Below are 14,279 nucleotides of genomic sequence, written 5' to 3' on the forward strand. Positions count from 1 at the left end.
CAACTTGCATTTGGCAGACCATCAGCATAGACAGAATTCTAGCGTTCTTATGAAACAGATACCACTTTGCTTATTGGACTGCCCAAAAGTGAAGTGTGAACTGATGCTATGGGCTGAAGTAGGACATAACTGAACTGGACATAAGTAGCTTGTCCCCTCTTGCCCCCTTTTCTTGGGGCATTTGTTTGTTACCTACTTTTCTACCACTAGTGATGGATGTAACAATGCAAACTTCATCTGAAGCCGTGATGTTAAGTTTTCATCAGGCCAGAACAGGAGGCCATGGCAATATGTGTTCTTGTTTTTATATTCTGAGCCCAATTCCATGTGTTGGTCTTACCTTTAGGATTCTGATTTTAAATGGTCCTGGTCTTGCATAACTGTGGGAGTGCCTTCACCTGTATGTTATCTCCCTGGGTATTAAGATCAGCTGGTGAGGGGCCTTGCTCCATGCCCCCTCTTTTTCTATTGCTGAGGCATAGGGCAGGGCCTTTTCTGTAGCTGCCCCCTCTTTGTGGATCTCCTTTCCAAAAATATTTATTTCTCCCACCACCACCACATTGTACATCTTGCTTCATCAATTGAAAACATGTTTGTTTATACTATTTTTGAACTGTATTTTTTAAAGCTTGGTGCTGCAGTTTTGTGTCTGCGCTTATTATATATTTTTGTCATCTGGATTGTTTATTATATGCTTAGGCTGTCATTTAACTATAGGTCAGTGCAAACAATGATCCATCTATCTCTATCATATTCTTATCTGCTCTACTGTCCAGAAACACTGAAGAAATAAAATATTACCCCTTTATTTACAAAACCCTGTCAAGGTGTGAATATACTTTAAAGCCCTGCCTTCTGAAAAACGTTTCAGTCTTGTTTTCACTAGAGAAGCGGGAGCAGGGAAATTTCAACTCAGTTCTACCAGAGACATTTTGCATGTCTAGAGGCAATATCCCCCTTCCTGAACACATTTCTGTATGAAATGAGTAGAGAGATTTTCCTGCACTTACAGGAGCACTGCATCATCCCAATCATTTTCATACCTTGAGTTGGACAGTTCTGTAGAATAGCAAGGAATTGCTGTTGTATAACGCAAAGCAGAGATGGCTGTTATATTTCAGGATATTTTAATAAAACATTTGTCAGAAATATTTCTATAATTGCCAATACCATTTCCAAAAAGGGAAATGTGAAAGACACAGCAAATCATTCTGACTCCCTAGATTGAAAGGATTGTTATTTCTTCCAGTTAATTTTATCTTGTCTGATGCCAAATGTCAGAAATTTATCTCACCTTTAATATACTCTCCAACTGGACCTACTAAAGGAGCAATTCACATTTATGTAGTGGAAAGATACCTACATGTACACTGGTGATGTTTGCTATGGTGGGATAGTGTGTTCGAGTCATGTCTGCGTGTCCGTGCATGCAGCCCCTCTACCTTCCACCTGCAGCTTCAGGGCCAAAAAAATGTGCCCGCTCCTGGTGTAAAGTGTGAAGAGAAGATAAGTGTCTGTAATGTGATGAATATATGCCTGGGAGTAGGGGCCAATCACAGATCTTCAGCACTAGTCCACCTCATGTCTCCATGTCTTCAGAGACATCTGTTTTCACATCGCACTTTACAGTTTTCTCTGCAAAAGCCTAGTGTACATATGGCAGATATGTCCACCAAATAACGTACCAATATTGCCACTGATGGTACTGGTTGCCAGTGTAAACATAATGTGCACCTCCTTTGTTAAAGCTTACCACTTTGGCTGCCATTACTCAACATTACTTAAAGATGCCATGTTCACACATTTCTGTTGGACACTCACCCAATTCACACAGCAGGACTTAAAATTTACCAAAGTTTTGATTGTTCTCTAAAATGTTTACCATATCTGAGAAAAATGTGGGAATCTGACAGTAACTGGACTACAACTGCACATAAAAGAAATGAGAACATTGTATCCAGACTCCCTTATAAAGTAAGTCATCAAAACTAGTACATTTTATTGAGGCCTGGTGTATACAAACAACCGATTAAATTGTTCCTGGACTGTAGTCCCTGGATTGCAGGTGCATGCTTGAATGCTCCCTAAGAAAAAGAAAACAGCCCTGCATATCGGCGAGGCTACAGTCCTTTTCCCTGACATTTTTGTGTTGTTGTTTATATGCAATTCTCCCCATTGCTTGCAGTCTTAAGCGGTACAGTCCAGTTTTATCATATGATCTGCTGTTGTGTAAGATATCTTATTTGTTCATTTGGTACAATGAAAGCTAAGAAAATTTCAGAAAGTACAGATTCTTGTGAGAAGGCATTCAACATGTTTCTGGAAATATTGGCAAGAGTAGTCATAAGCTTTAAACTGAAGCTCCAAACTCTAAATCTATTGGAAGAAAACATGGTTGGCCAAATTATATCATTAAACAAACAGCAAGATGAGAAGGCATTTATATGGCCCCAAATAGAGGAGAAAATATTCTCAGGTGCCTGAAAAAACATTTATTGTGCCCAACAGAAAGGATTTTCCTTTCTTGGGGGCTGCTTATCTTTCTCCAAATGTGTCACAAATAATCCTTTGTGATTATATACTTCTTCTGTCTTAAAGTGCTCAAAACACATTTTTGTTTGGTACAAACAATATTATTACCCATGCAGAGGTAATTAGCTGCCAGCAATAGGCACACAAACCCAACCCTGCAAAATCTAACATGCATTCTTTAATGCCATGCCCTTTTCTGTTTGACAGTGTCTGAGGTTCTGTTCAGCTCCCTAATCAACAGAGTCGGGACATGCATGAGTTTTACCCCCTCCAAGACATGCTGCAGTTTGTCTACATCTTGTTCTAAAAGTATTAACATCATTCGCAGTTGGAAGCAGTGTATCATAGATATTGCATAGTTTTTTTAATGCTTTCTCCTGCATATAAATTATGTTGCTGAATCACTGATCGTTTTTGTAAGATAACAAGGTGGAATTAGTTCCTTGCCCCTTTGAAGAAGCTCAGAACTCCAGACGGCTGTCAGCAGCCAAACCCGCTCCAGCGTGAGCTCCCCAGGAAAGGGTGCTGGCAGGGGACAGGCAATTGTGGGTGCAGGACATGTGAGGACAACAAAACTATCATGGCAGCTGAAACTTTGACATAGTACTCTATACTCAACTTTTTATTAAGTCATTGGTCAGTCTAGTTCAGTATTTTCTGTTCTGGCAGGAGGGTTCCAAGGTTGCAGGCAGATGTCTTCCCGGCCCTGCTGTTTAAGAACCTTTCACTGGAAATGGAAAGAGCAGGTGCTTTTACTCCGCCTATAGAAAAGATCTCAAAGCCTAGAACTGTAGAGGTGTACCTGCAGTTTCAGATAAGCCCCAAACCAGGCTTTTGATGAAGACTTAGCAAGAAGCAAGTAGTAGGATTTCTGGGCTTTTTTATATGTTCTGCTTTCCCAACTTAAAATATGAGTGTAGCACTTTGATATCAACACATGTACCACTAAAGCTTTCTCTGTATGGCCACAGTTTTATAAGGCTCACTCAAGATGGGTAACTTGGTCCCTGAAGATGAATGAAAGAAACAGTTCAGCCAGTCAACTCCAATGACGGACCGCTGGCTTTTCTCTTGACCTATAAAGGTTTCATCTCCTCTTATTTATTCATCACATTTGCATCCTACCCTCCTTCCAAGGAACTCCAGGGAGTTTATTCCTGTAACAGCGTTTACTTTAACCTTTTACCATGTGGAACTCCCAGGTTTGTATGCACTGAAATAAAGCACTCAGTCTAAGCTGGAGATCGTTGCAGTCTTCTGCCAGGGACTATTTATTTCTTTTTAAATAACAATTTTTTCGCAGCCCACAGTAACAGGTTTTTAAGGCTCCTCATATGTCTCAAAATAAAAATAAGCCATAGGGAAGAGCTGTTTAATAACTATTTATGGCCTAGGACAGGGGTCTCCAACTTTTTGGGGTCACTGGGAATATTTGGAATTTTGGGAGAGTGTTGTGGGTGCTCTCACAAAATGGCTGCTACAGGGCAGATTATGTGAGAAACAGGGGATCTGTGACTGAATCTCTCCCCTACTTTTTTTTAACCTTAGAGAAGCCTCTGGGGGCTCAGATTTTAATTGGGCCAGTAACACTGGTGAAAGAGGGGTTTAATCTGCCCCCCCTGCTGTGGGGGCTAATAGAGGGGGGATTCAGATACTCTCCCACATCCCATATGGTTTGGCCAAAAGTGGAGATATCCCCAGATCAAACTGGTCTATCTGCCTGTTGTTTCCCACACTAACCCCAGACAGAATAAACCTGAATCAAGCATCTCTGTCAGGGATACTTTGACTTCGATTCCTGCACTGAGCACGGGGTTGGACTCAACGGTCTTGTAGGCCCTTTCCAACCCTACTGTTCTATGATTCTATAAACTGTTGTTTAAGTTAAGATACCAAGTTCCGTACCCTGCAAGGTAGATGATAATAAGCACATGCAGTTTGAGTGGGAAAAAAACTCAAGTGCTCAGATAGCAATTAAAATTGACACCAACGTTTTATAAAAATGGCCTGAGAAACGGCAATGAACATTTCCTGCCCTTTCTCTTAAGTATTTTATAACAAGTTAGATGACTGTATCTACTTTCATGTGCAACACATACTAAACGTCTAATTACAGGCCATGAGTGAACTTTTAGCATTATTGGGTATGTCTTTTCACACAAATGATTGCTAAACAATTTCTCTATTCATATGATCTGCACAGGGCTTTATATTAACATCTATCAACATACTGTATGATGTGCTGTCCTTGGAAGACAAAGCTGACTTGGTTGTTAATGTTGCCCTTTTTTCCATCCAACATCCACAGAGTCTTATGAAAAAGCTGTGATGGGAAAAAGGATTTCATTTTTCCTTGCTTTCCTGCTTTGAAGGATTCCCAGTAACGAAGCAGGTAAGAGTGATTCCATTTTTATTAAGGCTCATGTTCAGGGCTATGTCTATATTAATGATAAAGTTCTTTAACAACGTAAAGAACTTTTAGGAAGAGCTCATAACTCAGTGGTGGAACATGTGCTTTGCATGCAGAATATCCTAGTTTCAATCCCTGGCATCGATCAGTAGCATTAGACTACACTGAGTTAGATGGACAAATAATCTGGGTATAAGGCAGTTTCTTATGTAAAATCGTCCAAATTCTGCACCAAGAAAAGCTAAATTCAACACCCTGTGCAAATTAAGCCAATATACATGATTTTGCTGATTTTGTATGATTCTGCTTTGCTAGTTATACTCAGGGCTCTGGAACCTCACTTCCCAACCCCCAGATATCTATTGAGATACCTTTTTGGTTTCTAAGATTTTACTATACTTAAAAAAAACACAATACATGACTTTTAGTAAAAGTTAAAGCATACAAAATAATACTAAATATATCAATCTGAGTAGAAGCAAACAAAAGAACTAAAGGAAAGCAAAAAAAAAAAAAAACCCTGACAGATACTTTAATGATCATTGAACTCACCAGAAAGGGTTTTCTACATACAAAAACAAAACCCCATATTAAGCAAAATGAGGAAGCAGAAAGGGTGTTTCAACATGTAATTAGAGGGGAATCTCCACGGCGATGGGTTTAGTTCGCTGTCCACTTTGTTGTGGTTTTTACTGGAGTTGAATCTGCTCCATCTGGGTGGGTACACACGGGGATCGAAAACCTGGATTATCCCAAAGCCAACTTGTGGCTCTCAGCAGATCACACACAGTTTACTGGGAATTGTTTGGGTGGCTACTGGGTGGAGTCTCATCCATGTCATCTTTTAGGGAGCCTGTTCTCACCCTCCCACTCCCACCTTGTTCCGCTCCTTCCGCTTTCTCTCACCAATGTGCCCCCACCCCCCCAGCCTACATCTGACCCTCCCCACCCAATTTTTTAAATTTCATTTTCCCTCTAAAACCAGAATAGTGACAGGACTAAATTCACAGCAGTGATCCCTCATATTATTGCATTAGTGGGAACACTCAATCACTTTAGGTAGCCTGCTTTCAATTTTTAACATTTTCCCCCTTCTGTGCATGTTCACTCAGAAGTAAGAAATAAATCTTGCTCCCCTGCAGTGAAAGGGTTAAAGGTTAACTCTAGTAACTCACTCTATAACGCTTTTTTGCGTCTTTGTTGCTCTCTTACATCGCTATTGCCACGTTGTGCGTCTTTGATGTTCTGTAGTTTCTCTGTTATGTAAAATCACTTCCCCCATTTTTGGAAGTGGGCTCACCACCACATCCCAATTTTGCTGCATCCTAGCAATCTGCTGCAGAGTTACTGTTCCCCACCCCATTTTGCCCCATGTGTGTAGTTTTGCCTCCTGCTTCCACACATACACACCCTCTTTCTCCCTTTCTCCTTCCCCCTGCTTGCAATGAGAAGGCAAGATCTTTACTGCAATCACGAGATGGAGAAGGGACTTTAAATAACAAACCACAGAACATCAAAGCACAACATCATAGCAAGGTAAGAGAAGGCAAGATCATTACTGCCATAAAGCAATAAAGTGGAGTAGTGTCCCCACTACTGCAGTAATATGAGGGGTTCTTCGATGTTCTCTGGTTTCTCAGTTATCATGTAAAATCCCATCTCCACTTTATTGCTTTATCACAGTAACGTTCTTTCCAGTTTATGGGAGCATTCATAATGTAGTAGCTGAAGGGAGCCTGGACAGGGGCGGGAAACAAGCCTCACTCACTGGTCTCCTCACCTTTTTTTACTCTATGTCCACCTACCCCATATCCCACTTGTAAATAACTCCACTCCCCACTCCCCAGGAGGCTGTGCTTGGTGAAACTTCCTGACTGTTAGAGCAGTACGACGATGGAACCAATTACCTAGGAAGGTGGTGGGCTCTCCCACACTGGAGGCGTTCAAGACGAGGCTGGACAGCCATCTGTCAGGGATGCTCAGACTTGGATTCCTGCATTGAGCAGGGGGTTGGACTGAATGGCCTTGTAGGCCCCTTCCAACCCTACTATTCTATGATTCTATACTATTCTATGATTCTATGAGCACTTGCTTCAGGTTCACGATGGAGCGGCAATACGCTATTATGATGTTGTGCTTTTAAGGGGATTTTTTTTTAAAGGTAGAGTCTGCTGAACAAAGCACACCTATTCTTTCGGGGGGGGGGTGGCCACCAGAGGTCAACGGTAGGCAAGGCGAAGTAAATACCATGAGGTAGCTCAGAACTAGGGATGGCACGGGCGCCCGATTCAGTCCAGGTATCTGGCAGACCTGCTTCTGCCCGCACCCCTGAGCCCTGCTTGCCAAGCCCCTGTCCCTGCCTGTCCCCTGCCTGCGCTTGGCGAATGGCCTGCACTCACCCCAGCAGCCTTGTCGAGCTTTGCGGTCTCCATTTTCTGAGAAATAAAATGGCGATCACAAAAATGCACAAATTTGCGCACACGTGACAATGCATATTTTGCAAATGCGCATATTTGTGTGTGCACAGAAATGTGTATTTTATGAAAAAATCACATTTCCGTACACACACTAATGTGTGCCTTTGCAAAAATGCGCATTTCACACATGAGAATATGTGCATTCGCAAAAATGTGCATTTTCGCGCTTACAAAAACATGCCCATTTTTGCAATCACCATTTTTTTTTTTAGAAATGACGTCTACAGAGCTCAACAAGGCCACTAGGGTGAGTGCAGGCTGCTTGATGAGAGTGGGAGAGGCTCGAGCGCAGTCTGTGGACCAGCGAGCGGGGGCAGGGGCTGGGCAGGAGTTCGGAGAACCCAGACGGGGGTGAGTTTGCACATCCCTACTCAGAACCTCTGAATGGCCAGCTGCAAAATGGCGGAAACATCGGGGAAACACAAGGAGGGGAAACACTGGGGGAACACCCCTTGACTGGGGTTAGTGAGGTCCCAGCCAGGTGAAAAAGACACCCCTGGGCAGGGCTATCATGCCAATGTAAATGCGGAGGGTTGGTACACACCGCAACGGAAGTGCAGGCAAGCTGAATTAAGGGAAATAATCGGACTAAAAGTAGTCTCAGAAAAACTGTTTTTTCCGCAAAAATCTCCAGGATGGCTGCGAAATGGCCATGACATCATGTGCCCCAAACAGCCTCCAAACACAGCCAACTCACAGCACATTGCTGATGGAGACACCCCCATGGTTTGCGGTATATAAATCTGTTCAATAAATAAATAAAAATAATACAGAATTTCAATAAATACTGAGTCTAGTTTAAAATTCCAGTGGAGTGTGGTAAAATTGTGAACATTACATTACTTTACTTGTATTTCTTTGTTTGTTTGTTTTTAAAAATATGTATTCAAGAGTCCAAAGCAGATAAGAGTAACAACTTTAAAATAAACAGTATGAATAAAAATACAATATAACAACACACACATACACAGAGAATAAAACAGACAGCAGCAGTAAAATCACTACAGTTGCATCAGCACATAAAGCACAATAAACATCATTCCTCCCAATCCTTCAAGGATTCCCCAGAGAGCCTGGTTTTAACCAGATGGCAAAATATATTAAGTTTTACTATGTTATTGTATTTTATGATTTTAAGTTTTGTTTTGTGAACCACCCAGAGAGCTTCAGCTAATGGGCGGTATAGAAATGCAATAAATCAATCTGTCAATAAAAGGAATAATTGCGTTTTGAGGCCTGAAAAGATGAGAAGCCTCCTGCGTGCCTGAACGTGACCTCTGGACTTTTCTTCTTTTTGCGCATTGCTGGTAGTGCCCACTGGAAGCTGATATGGCAAATGTCAGTGCTGGTGAGTCCCTTCACTTCTCCTGAACCAGTCTAATTTAAAGGAGGGAACCATGGGGTGGGGTTTAAAATGAAGATTCTTAGGTGCACCTTGATTAAACCTCAACTTCTGCCCCACATTTCCACAGGAGGTCTTAGGGAGAAAGTACTCCATCTGGATAAGACCACCTGGGCCTCATCTACACAAGCTATTTACTCTGGGGCTGCTGTGAATTGAGGTCCTTCGGGACATATGACACAGTCGCCACTTTGCAGCCAAACCGTGGTTTTCACCTGGAAAATGCTGATTTCCAAAGAGGCATTTTGCTGTGATGTTTTTGGTTTGCTGCGGGTTTCCTGTGGTTGTGAGCTGTCTGTCCCTTCCCTGAACCAACTTCATATTTTGTGGTGGGCGTGTGGATGGCGTGCCTAGTGCTTGTGTCACTCTGTGATGCCCCTTCACTCCTCCCTGTTTCTTCTGTAGCTGTGCAGTTACAAAAGCATGGAGAAGCATGCTCATTCTTCAGCCACACCTTCACACACCTTCTCAGCTTTGTATCTTTGCAATGGCTACTTTGGAGTCCGTGGCCAAGGGCTGGGGGGGAGGGAGGTGTTGGGGGAGCAGACAGTCCAGGACCAACTTTGCTCCAGCCACCATTTTGGAATGATGGGTAAGCATATACCTCTTATGGGCACACATCTTGGCGTGTGCAAACCATCGCGAGAGTCTCAGGCTGGAGAACTGCCAAACAGTTGGCATGGTAATGAAGGAGCAGATCACCCACATTTTATCTATTGAGGAATGGACAGATACACCCCCCCCCCAATACAAGATAGCCACTAAAACCTGAAGTGTCTCACCCCCACCCTCACGTGCTTGTGCAGCTGCGCATTTATAACGGTAAAACAAAAGAGCAGTGTGACTGCCACAGTTTACTTTGCTTCAGTGGCTAAGTGTTGGGGCACAGCAGATTTTCCCGCTGGAGAAGTCCGCAGTAAATAATGCGTGAACCACAGCAGAAGCTAATTCTCAGCTGCAATGCTGTGCAGTTACAACGGAGTGAAGGTTGAAAGCGGTGCTGTGTAGATGGCCCCCTAGACACTCTAGGGTGGGAATTCCAGAATTAATCTTGACATGTTGAATGAGGTAGCCACTACTTACTCATACTCAAAGGCCTAGAGTTAATACCCACTCTTATGCACCAGTTCATTTTTCTCCATAATCTCTTTTTGCTTACTCAGTGAATTGTTACTTCTAATACTATAATGCTCATAACAATTACAAAAGGCTCTTGATACCACTGTTACCTGTTAGTGACAAAAATGTGCCTTTGGACTGGCAAAATGTAATTATCCTTCCTGTGCAATGTAACAAGTAAAGCATCTATGGCATTGCCAGTTAATTAATTAAATAAACTTGCAGGTGCCAAAAACTCATTGTAGATGTCATTATGAGTACATGAAAGAAAGTATGTGAGAACTTTCAGTTTAATAAACCAAAGCCGCCACTCATTGCTAGAAGGAAAACTATTTTCAGTAGCTTCTTTCTATTACGGTAAGACACCAGCACTAAAATGCTTTTCCATCTCAGCCCCACCAATTACTTTTTGCCTTAGGGCACAATCCTATCTGGATTGTTGCAGCCTCTGAAATTGGAGGGTGCCAACTATCCCATGCAGGGCTGCTGGAGTGCAAAGGGGATGCTGTTCTCTGTGCTCCAGCCTTCATTTTTCCTTTGTGGAGAGGGAGGGAAGGGGCCTGGCAACTCAATAGGAAGCTGTGTAAAGCAGCTTCTGCAGTTTCCTCCCTTCCCCATCCCGGGACCGCCCCCTTTCCCCTTTCCCCGCTCTCCATGCTCTGTTTTGGAGCTCGGAGACATAGCTGGCATGGAGAGAACAACGCTGGCTATGGTGGGGAGGGGATGGGGAGCGTGGTTTCTGGGAACTGACATCAGAGCCCTGGCTCCAACTTTGGTTTCCAGAAACCAAACAATCCTATGGCCCTCTAAACAATGTCTAGTGGCCATAGTTACTTAAAATTTGCCCCCACCAATTAATCAATGAAAGCTTCAGTTGGTTGATCTACTGATCAAAAAGCTAAACACTTACTTTTCCTATGGAAAAAGTGGTAGCGGACACTGCAAGAAAAACTATTAAAAAGCCTAGGTAGAACGTTGATCCAACATAATATTTCTCATGACTTGTACCAGGGGAGATCTTCCTACTTCTAATCCAATTTGCTACAGTAATATTCTTACTTTGCTTGAAATGTGACTTATTAAGTTAATAAACCATATAGCAGAATGAAAATCATTAACTGATTATTTACTAAAGCACAGTATGAGTATTTGTACTAAATTATTTTGGTAACTTGCTTAATGTTTTCATTTCAGTTACCCTAAAAGCAACTGAAATCACTACCCCCCCTCCCTGCCCCCTCACTCTCCTTTGAAGCTTTCTGCTGAATCAGTCCCTTCCCTTCCATTTTTTCATATATATTTTTCCCCATGGGCATTTTAAAATTTGACAATGCTGAGACTGTCAAATGCTCAATTTGTAGACACAGCAAGCTATTTCTTCTCTGTTCTTGCAACTGCATATTACATTATTTTAAAAGAAAAATACAGACCTGTCTAGAATGTCTAGACTGGGGAATACTTAATCACAAGCATTACTAAGCACCACTTCTACTGCCATTGTAGGAGTTTCCAGATGATATACAGTATATGTACTGGGCAATGCATATAGGTTAAGAGTAGGGATGGTGGAAAAATCCACCACGGACTCCAATGAGGCTGGATTCTTTAGAATCCGCCCTCCCGGAGTCTGTGGCGGAATGGACTACCCCCCCGCCACCCCCTGAAATCCCCCCGGGATGGAACCTACCTGGTGGCGGCTGGTCTGGGTCGCCGTTTTCATTCCGCAGCCATCTGCTGCCGGGCTGCGGAACAAAATGGCATCCGGCGTAGCAGACGCCATTTGCATCCCTGCCCTTGGCTGTGATTGGCTACATAAATATTTATGTAGCCAATCACGGCCAAGGGCAGGGACGCCTACGCTGGACGCCATTTGCGGCCACAGCCCGGCAGCGGATGGAAGTCCGGCTGCAGGTGGCCCCAGCTGGCAACTCTGTGGACTTGCCATGGAGCGGAGCTGGCCGGACAGGATTCTGGGGGGAGGGACGGCTTGCCTCCCCTCGCCCCATGGACGCCTGGACGGAATGGTAAGTGGGTTTCGTACACCCCTATTTAAGAGATAGTAGGTGAAAGACAGAGCTGGTTCCTTCTCACAACCATGGACATCACTTGCAGCATGTTTACTCTGAAGTAAGCCCCACTGAGTTCATTTGACTTACTTCGTAGTAAAGATGAAGAGATAATATTAAAACAAAGTCACAACAGTATTTTAATTAATTAATTAATTAATTAATTAATTATTACATTTATATCCCACCTTTTTTCCTCTTGCAAGGAACCCAAGGCGGCTTACATGATCCTCCCCATCTCCATTTTATCCTCACAACAACCCTGTGAGGTAGGTTGGGCTGAGAGTCTGTGACTGGCCCAAAGTCACCCAGGGAGCTTCCTGGCTGAGTGGGGACTTGAACCCAGGTCTCCCAAGTCTCAGTCCAACAGTCTAACCACGACAACCCACTGGCTCTCATGTTGTACTTGTGGGCTTCCTAGGAGCCTCTGGCTGGAAATGAATTTCTGGGCTGGGTGGGCCCTTGGACTGTAAAAATAATAACAACAACAACAAACATGTGTATCCTCCCATTTTTCCTCTTGCAAGGAACCCAAGGCGGCTTACATGATCCTCCTCTCCATTTTATCCTCACAACAACCCTGTGAGGTAAGCTGGGCTGAGAGTCAGTGATTGGCCCAAAGACACCCAGTGAGCTTCTTGGCCAAGTGGGGACTACAACCCTGATCTCCCAAGTCCCAGTCCAACTCTCTCACCACAACACTACACTGGCTTTTCTCTTGGCTGCAAAATCTGTACAACAGACAGGCCTTTTCGCAACTTGAACTCTAGGTCAGTGGTAAATCTTGCCCATCTCCGTATAATTCAAAAGAATTTTGATATTAATTCTACATAATTTAATTCATAAATCAAAAGGCTCCACATGTATGTTCACTTTTTTATACATTCAGCGTTGGATCCAGTGCTGGCCATCTACTAGCAGAATGGAAGCCACTGGCTGAATGGATTTTCTTTCTCCCTGCAGCCCTGTCCCCCAGATCTGATCCAGAGTATTGGGGGACCCTCTGGAGGGCAGATTTAAGGAGCACATGGGGTCCTGCAGCAGGGAGAAGAGCAAGAAGTCCCATTGTGCAAGTGCTGAGTTTAACCCTCATGGTTTGCCTTATAAAAATATATAAATACTTTTTTAAACAGTTGGAAAAATTCTCCAGTGAGGTGTCTTTGTGACATTGTGGGCACTACCCAATCAATCAGTTCCATCCTGCAGAAGCCGTTTTTCCAGGACTCAGCCTTTAAGAGGAAAAGGTCTGTCCTGAATGCAGTGGGACACTTCCAAATCAGCCCCACTGCTCCACAAACCGTAACGCCTGATTTCACCTCAAATGCCCTTGGTGTCACTGTCTTGATTTCTCTTCATTTGATTGCTGAATACTCTCATCCAGATGTGTGAAGTGAACCAGCCCTACTAAAAAGCACTGAGTTTGAGGTGATGTGGGGGTGAGAGTCTGTATACATACGTGATTCACACATGCAAATCATCAGTTGATAGTGATGAACATGCATGTGTGAACTGGCCTAAAGTTGCATTGTGAACCTCAGAAATACAGATCCATGAGAGGAGAAGAACAGTAAACTAAGATTCCTAGTCTTTTTTATTATTCTGCCTGTTCTGAGCCTTATACCTGAAGTAACCTTTCAGAGATGTGCCTTTACTCTGCTGGTTCTCACTGAGGTATGAATCATGTAGGTTGGACTATGAGGGGCTGATGACCCTGATGCAAAGACTCAGAATAGATTGCCCCGAATCCTTCCAGTTGCTGCACTCTGTATTCAGGCAGACAGAGCTAAGACAGACCAGTGCTACCCAGCTCATCCACCCAGGTCTGGGTGACAAACACCAGCTAGGCCCTGTCATCCACAATCAAATAATGGATGGCAGCTGTTTTATTTTGGACCAACCTGGCATTACCAAGCAGCACACCAAGGCCCGGGGGTTGGTTAATAGGGCCACCCAAATCCTGCTGGATAGGGGGAAGACCAGAAGAGTAGATAGCTCTTAGATGTCTCACTACTCTTCTGTATTCATCTCTTCCTGCTTCTTCTTTGTCCAGCTGCTCCATTCTATTCCCCCTCCCACATGCTTTTCATCCCCCCCACACACACACATACACATACACTCCATTGGGGTTTTTCCCATAATTTTTTCGTTCTATTTTCACTCCTTTCTATTACCCCTTCCATCCAGTTGCCCTTTTTTTTTCTCAGTCTGTCAGCATTCCATGTCACTGAGTTATCTTTGGACTTTTTCGCAGGGCAGTGGGTGGGTGTCCAACC

The 14,279-nt window shown here is 43.4% G+C and overlaps 1 protein-coding gene across 1 annotated transcript in view; it reads left to right on the top strand.

Moving 5' to 3' along the window:
• RAB27B (RAB27B, member RAS oncogene family) overlaps positions 1-14,279 on the top strand; it is a 167,187-nt gene that overhangs the window by 65,510 nt on the left and 87,398 nt on the right. The window contains exon 3 of the mRNA XM_084832935.1: positions 4,841-4,924. The gene's annotated coding sequence lies outside the window, so the exon portion shown is untranslated. The remainder of the gene's footprint in view (positions 1-4,840; positions 4,925-14,279) is intronic.

This window comes from Heloderma suspectum, chromosome 2 (assembly GCF_057233095.1).
Source record: "Heloderma suspectum isolate Gila_16-S chromosome 2, 16-S_ref, whole genome shotgun sequence".
NCBI classification, from domain to species: domain Eukaryota; kingdom Metazoa; phylum Chordata; class Lepidosauria; order Squamata; family Helodermatidae; genus Heloderma; species Heloderma suspectum.